The sequence below is a fragment of the Otolemur garnettii genome, unplaced genomic scaffold (assembly GCF_000181295.1).
Source record: "Otolemur garnettii isolate 467f Iridium unplaced genomic scaffold, OtoGar3 scaffold00031, whole genome shotgun sequence".
Lineage (NCBI taxonomy): Eukaryota > Metazoa > Chordata > Mammalia > Primates > Galagidae > Otolemur > Otolemur garnettii.
Window position 1 is genome coordinate 11730972 of NW_003852426.1, and position 11679 is coordinate 11742650.

An 11679-nucleotide genomic window follows, 5' to 3' on the forward strand; every position below is an offset into this window, starting at 1 on the left:
AGCTATGATTTAATTAAAAAAAGAAATATATTCTTCTTAGTAAAATATTACAAGAATGGAAAAATAAATATCCAATGTGCTCCATATTAATATGAAATCAATATATAAACAATTAGATGTTCATAAGAACAATAAAACATTTATAGTCTAGTTTGGAGGTAGAGGGAAGCCGGTAAGGTAAGGGGACAGACGTATGGCAAAAGGAGAGAGGGCACGATGGGGGAATCTCACCTAATGTACAATTGTGAGGGTATATAACATGCTCCCTGGGTAAGGGGCTCTTCTATAAATGGAACTTTACCCTGGAAGACGGAACAATGTAACCTAAATATTGTACCATCATGTTAATTTGAATAAAGTTAAAAAAAAGAAAAGAGGGTGGCACCTATGGCTCAAAGGAGTAGGTCACCGGCCCCATATGCCAGAGGTGGCAGATTCAAACCCAGCCCTGGCCCAAAAAAAAGAAAAAGAAAAAGAAATTAAATTTACCCATTTAGAATATATAATTTAGTGCTTTTCATTATACTTGCAAGGTTGTACAACCATCACCACTGTATAATTCTGGGACATTTTTATCATGCCAAACAAGAATTCTGAGCAGTCACTTTCCATTAACTCTTTCTCAAGTTCTTGGTAACCACTAGTATATTTTCTGTCTGTAAAGATAGGCTTATTCTGGACATTTCATCTAAATGAAATCATAACATTCTGTAACACAAAATGTCTTTCATGTTTGGTTTCTTTCACTCAGTATAATGTTTTCAAGGTTCATCCATGTTGTAATGTTACTTTTTTATGAACAGATAATATTCCATTGTATAAATATGCCACATTTTGTTATTCATCAGTTGACGGATATTTGGATTGTTTCTACTTTTTGACTATTGTTGCAAATAATGCTACTATAAACATTCATGTACAAGTTTTCCTATGAACGTGTTTTCACTTCTCTTGGATAGCTACCTATGTGATTTAGGCATTCCCAGGAATTGTCAGGCCATACAGAAATTCTGTATTTAACTTTTTGAGGAAATGTCAAACTTTCCTCCATAGCTACTATACCACTTTATGTTTTCATCAGCAGTGTAGGAGGGTTCCAATTTTCAATAACTTGGCCAACACTTGATTTTGCTTGTGTTTTTTATTACAGCTATTCTAGTGAGTGTAAAATAGTATCACATGATTTTGATTTTCGTTTCCTTAATCGCTAATGATGGTGAGCATTTTTTCAAGAGCTTATTGAACACTAGTATATCTTCTTAGAAAATGTCTATTCAAATTCTTTGCCCATTTTCTATTATTTGCCTTTTTATCATTGAACTTTTACAGTTTTTTTTCTGTTTTGCATACTAGACTTGTCAAATTTGATTGGCAAATATTTTCTCCACTTCTGTGAGTTGTCTTTTCACTTTTTATTTTGCTTTTTGAGATAGAGTCTCACTATGTTGCCCTCGGTAGAGTGCCATGGCATCACAGCTCACAGCAACCTCAAACTCTCGGGCCTAAGCAATTCTCTTGCCTCAGCCTCCCAAGTAGCTGTGACTACAGGCACCTGCCACAATGCCCAGCTACTTTTTTGTTGTTGTTGCAGTTGTCATTGTTTAGCTGGCCCAGGCCAGGCTCGAACCTGCCAGCCTCAGTTTATGTGGCTAGCACTGTAACCACTGTGCTATGGGTGCAGAGCCTCTTTTCACTTTCTTGATGGTATCATTTTACAAAATATTTTTTAGCTTCTATGTTTTCCTTTGGTTACTTGTGGTTTATGTCATCTACCCAATCATAGTGGTTTGTGCCTGTAAACCCAGCTCCTTGAGAGGTTGAGGTAGAAGGATCACTTGATCCCAGGACTTCGAGGCTGCAGTGAGAGGTATGATCCAGCCACTATATACTCTAGCCTGGGCAATAAGATGACCATCTTTTAAAAAACACGTAAAAAGTTCTATCTAAGAAACTATCACCTAATCTGAGGTCACAAAGATTTACTCCTGTGTTTTCTTCTAGGAGTTGTATAGTTTTAGCTTTTACATATAGGTCCTTAGAGTTAATTTTTTTTTTTTTTTCAGTTTTTGGCTGGGGCTGGGTTTGAACCCGCCACCTCCGGCATATGGGGCCGGAGCCCTACTCCTTTGAGCCACAGGCGCCGCCCTAGAGTTAATTTTAGATATCATATGAAGTAGGGTTCAAAACTCATTTCTTTTGCATGTGGATATCCAATTATCCTAGAACCATTTGTTAAAAAGACTATTCTTTCACCCATTTAATTGTCTTGACATCTTTGTTAAAAATCAGTTGATCTTAGATGTATTGGTTTATTTCTGGCCTCTTCATTCATTGTTCTATATGTCTATGCCAGTCTTGATTATAGTTTCCTAGTAAGTTCTAAAACTAGAGGTGATGGCTGGGCATGATGGGCTCATGCCTATAATCCCAGCAATTGGGAAGGCTGTGGTGGGAGGATTGCTTTAGGTTTTGGAACTCAAGACCAGCCTGAGCAAGAGCAAGTCCCATCTCTACTAATAATAAAAAAATTAGCCTTAGGGAGCGATATGTGCCTATAGTCCCAGCTAATCAAGAGGCTGAGGCAGGAGGATCACTTAAGGCTAGGAGTGTGATTATTGCAATGAGCTATTATGACACCACTGCACTCTATCCCAGGCAACAGAGCAAGACCTTGTCTCTACAATAATAAAATAAAATGAAATGAAAGTAAAATAAGACAAAGAAGCGTGAATCTTCCAACCTTATTCTTCTTTTACAAGATTGTTTTGGCTATTCTGATTCCCTTGCATTTACATGTGAATTTTAGGATAAGCTTATCAATTTCTGCAAAAAGGGTAGATGTAATTTTGATAGGGATTACATCAAATGTGTAAATTCTTTGCACAGAATTTACCATTTTAACACTAATGAGTCTTCTGATCTATCAAACTGGATCTTTTCCATATTTTTAGGTCTTTAATTTCTTTTAATGATGCTTTGTAGTTTTTGATGTATAAGTATTGCACTTCTTTTGTTAAATTTATACCTGAATATTTTATATTTCTTGGTATTGTTATAAAGAGAATTATTCTCTAAATTTCATTTTTTAATCATTCATTGATAGTGTATAGGAATACAACCTATTGTTGGGTGTTGATTTTATATCCTCAGACTTTGCTGAACTCATTTATTAGCTCCAAGAGTTTTTTTGTTGATTCCTTAAGATTTTGGGTATACAAGATCATATCATCTGAAAATACATAGTTTTACCTCTTTCTTTTTAATGTGAATTTTTTTTATTTCTTTTCATTTCCCAACTGCCCTTTTAAGAACCTTCAGTACAATGTCGTTGAAAAGCGGTAACAGAGCCTCCTGTTGCTGCTTGGCAGGGAGTGAGGGGGCGACGGTTCCTGCGCGTGCCCAGGCCACAGCTGTGGCTGAGCGCGGCGGGGGAGCGGTTAGGGTGTGGCCTGCCACCGGCTGATGGTGAAAGCACTCCAGGGACGCGAGTGCAGCCTGCAGGTGAGGGAGGACGAGTTGGTATCCACCTGAAGCAGCTGGTCTCAGAGAAGCTGAGCGCCAGCAGCAGCTGCTGTTCAAGGGCAAGGCCCTGATGGGAAATGACTGTCAAATTATAGCATTGGGCCCAATTCCAAGCTCAGCCTAGTGGTCACACCTCTGGAAAAGGTGTTACTGGAAGAAGCCACTGCCCTGAGACTGGCTAACTCCCCACCCCCGCACGTCTGGCAGCTGATCTCTAAAGTCTTGGCCCACCACTTCAGTGCAGCAGATGCCAACAGGGTCCTGGAACAACTACAGAAGGATTACGAGAGATCTTTGAGCAGTCTGACGCTGGATGACATTGAACGCTTGGCCAGCTACTTTCTGCACCCTGAAGTGACTGAGGGTATGGAGAAGAGGGTCTCCAAATAGCATTCTTGGAGTGTGGGGAGGAGCCAAGGCCAGCCACAGCTGCCTGTTACATTAAATGTGTTCTCATGTTGCAGTTTGGCTCATAATAATAATAAGCTGGCTATGTGCCTGGGTCTTTCTACCTGCTAGACACCACTTGACCTGGGTTTGCTCCCATATCCACAGAAGAGGTAAGAAAGCCCAGCAGAGGTGAGGCACCTAGTCATAAAGTGGGGGAGCCAGATTCTGAGTCCAGCCAGGTTCTCGAAGTGCCTTGGGGTGAGGAAGAAAAAGGGGTTGTTTGGTGGGATGAGCTGTAGCATTTCACATTTAGCCCACCAAGAACAAATCCTCAAGTGACTCCCTCCCTAGCCTGAAAGGGGGAAGCAGCTGTCACCTGATCTCTGGTGATCTGACATAGCCCTCAGCTAACCTCTGCAGAGGCCAAGTGACAGCCAGCCCCGGGCCTCCTCAGCTGCTGCAGCCACTGTGCATTCAGCGAGTGGAAAAGCAGATTGGGGGCTGAGGAGTCAGAATATCACCCCAGCTCTGTAATGTGACTTCAGGCAAATCCCTGTGCCCCCCATACAGCGAAGGCCACTCTGACCTGAGTCACGCCCTTCACCCTTACCCCAACTCAGCATGGGGAGTTTCTGCTTTTCCCTCTTGTGTTCAGTAAACAAACTGAAGCTAAAAGTAAAGCAATATCCAGTTGTGGCCTAGAGATGAGGTATCCTGGTCCTTGGTGACACAGCTCATCTCTGGGGCACCCTGTCTGCTTGTCTCCTCTTCCTGAAAGCAGGTGGTTCTCATCCATCAGGGCTGACAAGGGACTCCAGAAAGCAGTGTCAGAGCTAGAAGATGGGGCCTGTCCTCTCTCAACACTCCATACCCAATGCTCACAGCACGGAAGATGGACACTTCCCCTGCCACCTGTATACAGGGACTCAAGTTCTGCACCCCTCATTGCTTGAGAGGAAACCTTGAGGTGCCAGGGATGTGGCAGAAGCATGGGATGAGTGGCACTGGTGCCTCCTTTACCCTGCCCTCCATGGGCACTAGAGGTCATCTAAGCACCTACTCCTTGGAGGAGGGACCCTAGGGGCAGTAGAGGCTGGAAGGAAAGCCATGTACAGGACAACACTCCAGCCCCTCTACCCTCACCAAGGGAGCTGCTCTCAGTGTGGTCAGGGCTGCACCTACACTCCTTGCCTGGGGCTCTCCTCCTTGAGCCTTGGGAGGTGAACACTGGGTCCCTGGGCTAGAAAGATGAACAGAAGCCCAGTGGGTGAAGGCTTTGAAGGGCAGACAAAAGCCCCTATTCCTCCCTGAGAGCTCCTTGACTGGACCCAGCAGGGACCAGCTTAGGAGCATGTGTGATCTGGCAACTCAGAGATAAACTATCAATACCCCCATTTATGCTGAAAACTTTAGCACTAAAGGAGAATGTGAGACTGACTTCTATCCAAAGGGAACTATATTAGCTAGGCTGCTTTTGACATGCAATAATTGGTTTAACATAAAGGAACTTGGTTTAATCAGAAATAAAGAAATAAATAAACGCAGTAAGAGTGAATGTCCTTGTTTTATTCCCTTGTCCTTAGAGAGAAAGCTGTCAGTCTTTCACCTGTAAGTGACTATGAGGCTTTCATAGATGCCTTTCAGCTTGAGGAAATTCCTTTCTATTCCATGGTTGTTGAGTGTTTTTCTCATGATGGGATGTGGAAATTTGTCAAATGCTTTTTCTCCATCTTTTGAGATGATCAAACTGATTTTTTTTTTTTGAGACAGTCTCACTATGTTGCTCTCAGTAGAGTGCTGTGGCATCACAGCTCACAGCAACCTCAAACTCTTGGGCTTAAGCGATTCTCTTGCCTCAGCCTCCCAAGTAGCTGGGACTACAGGCACTCACCACAATGTCTGGCTATTTTTTTCTTTTCTGTTGCAATTGTCATTGTTGTTTTAGCTGGCCTGGGTTGGGTTCAAACCTGTAAGCCTTGGTGCATGTGGCCAGTGCTGTAACTACTGTGCTACGGGCACGGAGCCTCACACTGATTTTTTTTAATATGTGATATCAATTTTGCATTCCTGGGGTAAATCTCACTTTTTACAGAGTATAATCTTTTTTATTTGTTACTATTTTCTATTTGCTAGCATTTTGTTCAGGATTTTTATTTCTCCATAAGAGATATAGTTTTCTTGTGATCTCTTTATCTGGTTTTTGGGTTAAGGTAATATTGGCTTCATAGAAAGAGTTTACAAGTATTCCCTTCTTTATTTGTTGGAAGAATTTATAAAGGATTGACTTTTAAATTATTTAAATGTTTGGTAGAAATCACCCATGAAGCCATCTGAGCCTCAGCTTCTCTTTGTGGGAAGTTTTTTGAATACTAATCCAACCTCTTTACTTGTTATAGATCTATTCAGATTTTCTATTTCTTCTCTTTGAGTCAATTTCAGTAGTTTGTATCTTTCTTGAAATTTTTCCATTTCATCTAGGTTATCTAATTTGTTGGTATACAGATGTTTATAGTATTCCCTTATACTTATAGTCCTTTTTTTTATTTCATAATGTCAGTAGTTCTCTCTCCAGTTTTATCCTGATTTTAGTCATTTTTTTTTCTGATTTTAGTCATTTATGACTTTTCTTTTTTGTTGGCCAGTCTAGCTAAAGACTTGTCAATTTTATCACTCTTCAAAGAATCAGCTCTTGGTTTTGTTGGTTTGCTCTATTGGTTTTCTGTTCTCTATTTCATTTATTGCTGTTCTGACCTTTATTATTTCTTTCCTTCTGCTTATTTTGGGTTCAGTTTGCTCTTCTGTCTAGTTGCTTCAGGAGAAAGTTTAAGTTACTGATTTGAGATCTTTCTTTCTTTCTTTTTTTCTTTTAGAGACAGAGTTTCACTTTATCACCCTCAGTAGAGTGCATGGTGTCACAGCTCACAGCAACCTCCAACTCCTGGGCTTAGGTGATTGTCCTGCCCTGCCTCAGCTGGGACCACAGGCTCCCACCACAATGCCTATTTTTTGTTGCAGTTTGGCCAGGGCCGGGTTTGAACCCACCACTCTCAGTATATGGAGTTGGCGCCCTACCCACTGAGCCACAGGTGCTGCCCTGAGATCTTTCTTTTTTAATACAGGTGTTTAAAGCCATACATTTTATTCTAAGAACCGATTTTAATGTCTCTCATAAGTTTTGATGTGTTATACTTGTATTTTTATTTATCTCAGAGTATTTCTTTTTTTTTTTTGAGACAGAGCCTCAAGCTATCCCCTTGGGTAGAGTGCTGTGGCATCACAGCTCACAGCAACCTCCATCTCCTGGGCTCAAGCGAGTCTCCTGCCTCCGCCTCCCAAGTAGCTGGGACCCGCCACAATGCCCAGCTATTTTTTTTGGTTGCAGCTGTTATTGTTGTTTGGTGGCCCGGGCTGGATTCAAACCTGCCACCTTAGGTGTATGTGGCTGGCGCCTTAGCCACTTGAGCCACAAGTACCAAGCCATATCTCAGAGTATTTCTAATTTCTTTTTTGATTTTTTCTTTAGCACATTTGTTATTTAGTATATTGTTTAATATTTACATATTTGTGACTTTCCAAAATTTACTTCTGTTATTGATTTATAATTTCATTCCGTATGGTTACAGAACAACTTTGTACAATTTTAATTCTTTAAATTTATTAATACTTGTTCATGTTTTAACATATGATCTATCCTAGGGAATGATGCATGTACACTTGAGAGAAACATGTATTCAGCTGTTGTTGGGTGGAGGGTTCTATAGATACTTATTAGGTCTAGTTGGTTTACAGAGGTTTTTATGTCTACTATTTCCTTAATGATCTTAAGTTTACTTGTTCTATCCATTTTTGAAAGTGGGATGTTAAAGTTTTCAATTATTACTGTTTAATTGTCCATTTCTTCCTTTAATTATGTCATTTTTTGTTTCATATATTTTGAAAACTTGTTTTTATGTGCTCTTGTATTTATAATTGTTATATCACCATGATGGATTGACCTTTTATCATTATAAAATGTGCTTTTTGACTTTAATAGCAACTTTTGTCTTAATATATATTTTCTCTGATATTAGTGTAGTTATTCCAGCTTTCTTTAGCTAGTTTGCACAGTATATATTTTTCCATTCTTTTACTTTCAAATGACTTGTATGTTTTATTTTAAATTTTTCATATATTTTTTATTTGCAAATATTTATAGGGCACAAATAACTTGTGTTTTTAAATTTAAGCTTGTTTCCTATAGACAGCATATATGGATCATGTGATTTTAATACATTCTTCTGGTCTCTATTTTTTAATTAGAATGTTTAATCCATTTCCATTTAATGTAATTATTATACAGTTAGATTTATATCTGCCATTTTTTGTATTTTACTCATGTCTTTTTCTCTATTCTTCATGTCTTCTGTTGTTTAAAATCGTTTTAATTTAGACTTAATTTTAATTTATGTTTATAGTTGTTATTTAAAGTTGTCTTTTTATCAGAGAAGGGGGGGGAGTCATTTTTTTTTTTTAGAGTCTTACTATGTCGCCCTCAGTAGAGTGCTGTGGCATCACAGCTCACAACAACCTCAAACTCTTGGTCTTAAGTGATTCTCTTGCCTCAGCCTCCCAAGTAGCTGGAACTACAGGCACCTGCCACAATGCCCAGCTATTTTGTTTTTGTTGTTGTTGCAGTTATCATTGTTGTCCAGCAGGCCCAGGCCAGGCTCAACGCCGCCAGCACCAGTATATGCGGCTAACACCATAACCACTGACCTACAGGAGCAGAGCCTTGAGTCATTTTTCTTGAATAACTATTCCGTGGATTGATCCAAGCTTTTGGTTAATTTCCAGAATTCTGAAAAAGTTGAGTCTAACTATTTTTGTCTATTTTCTTGTTGCATTTTGGAGGAGGAGAATTTGGAGGAGAATTTTCAGAGGTTCTTATTCTTATGTGTCAATTTTAATGTAAGTATGAGTTTCTTTTATGGCTTTTGAGTTTTATGTAATACTTTAAAGGACTTTTTTTCTCTCTAAGATTATTTTAGCTACTCTCTAATGGTATTTCACATATTCTTTTAAGTCAGTTTTATGAAAATATTATTTATATATAAAACAATGCTCACATTTTAATTCATTTTGACAAATGTATACACCCATGTAACCACTAGCACAATCATGATAGAGCAAATGCTTCCATGAAAAAAGGTCTTTTAGGTGGGGCAAGGTGGCTCACACCTATAATCCTAGCAATCTGGGAGGCTGAGGCCAGTGGATTGCCTGAGCTTGCAAGTTTGAGGCCAGCCTGACCTGAGCCAGCTCAAGACCTCATCTCTAAGAATAGCCCGGTGTGGTAGCAGGTGACTGTAGTCCCAGCTATTTGAGAAGCTGAGGCAAGAGAATCGCTTAAGCCCAAGAGTTTGAAGTTTCTGTGAGTTGTGACACCACAGCACTCTACCTAGGGTGACAAAGTGAGACTGTGTCTCAAAAAAAAAAAAAAAAACTTCCACACCCAGCACAAAAATACTCATTTTCTTCATTGTCTTTGCATCTGTCTTATTCTCCCCTCCCCCACCCCCCGGTCATTTCTTATTTCATTCTTCTTGAGTAAGTTACCTAATACGTTGTCTGTCTTCATTTCATTTCAAAGAGTCATTTCATTTATTCAAGTATTAGTTATCATTTTTCTCTTTTAATATTAGCTATTTGAATAAATGCCTAATTGTTGTTGAAGAGTGTGACTTTTCCTCGGAGTACTTCTTAGCTAAATTCCAAAAGTTCTGTTTTGGAAAAGTCCTACCACCATGTAAGCTGTATTTTGTTTGCTTTACAGTGCATGTGTTTCTATGTTAAAATTTAGAAGGTCAGTATTTTTATCTGTTACTTTTATAAATATGACTTTGATAGACTTCCTACCATGGAATAATGGCATTGATATATTTTTCTTCCCCACCACTTAATTAATTATATTATTTTCCTTAGCATTTTCCTTTGTACTGTTAAATATACTTCTTACTTAAACGTTCTTAATACATTCACACCAGGCTAAGATTTTCCCAAAGGGTTCTACTTCGACTTTATTTTGCCCTTCTTCTGCCCCCTCACAACTTTGCACCAGACAGTCCCCAGTCATTTTAACCAAGGAAAGTGAAGGCTTAGTTGATTGATAGGCAACTACTTGGTTGATTGGCAGCTGTTGCCTCCACAAGGAACAGAAGTAAAACTTAGGTTTTGTCACAGCCTGAGACACTTATCAGGGAATGCTCAGAACATCCTGCCAGAACTCCCTAAAAATAGCATCACTAGACTAGCACAGGCTGGAGCCCAGCAGACAGACTCTTCTCTCTTCTCCTGAAGTGCCTAGGCCAAGCTTAGGGTCTCTTCAGATGGTGAAAACCTCTTTATACCTAGCTCTCCATGATTGCAACAAGACTAGGCTCCTGAGCACCTTATCCCATTATGGGCAAATACATTTATCCCTCGCTATCTGGAGGGGACTGGGCTCAGAACCCCTGCAGATACCAAAATCTATGTAAGCTCAAGTTCCTTATATAAAATGGTGTAGTATTTTTAGGTAACCACACATCTGTGCATCCATATATTGTAAAACATTTCTAGATTACTCATAATACCAAATGCAATACCAAATATAATACCAAATACAACTGCTATGTAAATGGTTGTTAATACAGTATGGTTTAGTGACATAAACCATAATGACAAGAAAAAAAAGTCTGTACCTGTTACATATAGTACAGACAGAGCCATCCTATTTTTTTTTCTTTTCAAATATTTTCCATCTGCAGTTGTTTGAATCCATGGATATAGAACCACAAGTACCACATTTTCAAATTGAACAGTTTCAGAAGAAATCCTGGCAGGATATTTAAAGGCTCTTTAACTCCCAGCCTGGACCAGCTTTCATTTACACTTGGCCATAGCCACACCTTCCCATTCCCCTTCCCCGGGCCCTTCACCTTCCCGGGGCTCTTCCCCTTTCCCTCTCCCTAATGCATTTTCCACGCTAGGGTCTTCCCAGCCTCCAAAGTACAAACAAAGAGAACAGTGTGGTCAGATGCCCACCTTGTTGAGAAATAGCCAGCTGTGGCAAGACTAACATCTGCAAAAACTTTTATCTCCTGAGCTTTTTCCCATGAGAGAACAGACATGGTGTCTGTTTCTGTTTCTGTCCTTACTATTTCTTTTCAGTCCCGTCTCTCACACCCCATCTGTCCTGCATCTCCTTTATCATTAACCTGCCCCCACCCACCCCATCATATACTGTCACATCATAAGATGTTCACTTGTTCACAAGGTGCAGAGCAAAAAGCAGATCTTTGTTGGCTTAGGCAAGCGAATCTGCTTTCAGGCATCATGAGAGAGCCAGAAAATACTTTTAAAGGAGACTTTTTGATGTCCCTTGAATCAAACTAATTGCAGGGTTCCTCACCGGTGAGACAGATCATGCAGCACAAACTCTGGACCAGTGCCTATTCAGTTCACCAGCCAAGTGATCAAAGTTGGGCCCTTTCATTCCCCATTCAGCCAGTAAGCATTCACATATCATCATAAGGATTTATTTAGCCCAGGATATGATAGTAGAAGGATCAGCATGTAAGGCTTCCCCAATACATCTCAGTCACATCAGAGCATCACTTTCCCTTTGAGTAAAGTCAAGACATGAGAGTAGATGCTCACATATTCTAAGGATCTAAGGCATGAGCTGGATGGATAGATGCCCTGAACCCCCAGGGATCGTCTCCATGAGTTTATAGTGTGGTGAACAGC

The 11679-nt window shown here is 39.9% G+C and overlaps 1 pseudogene; it reads left to right on the plus strand.

The window, feature by feature from the left end:
• LOC100941131 overlaps nucleotides 1–3912 on the plus strand; it is a 14228-nt pseudogene extending 10316 nt beyond the window's left edge.
• The last annotated feature ends 7767 nt before the right edge of the window (nucleotides 3913–11679 follow it).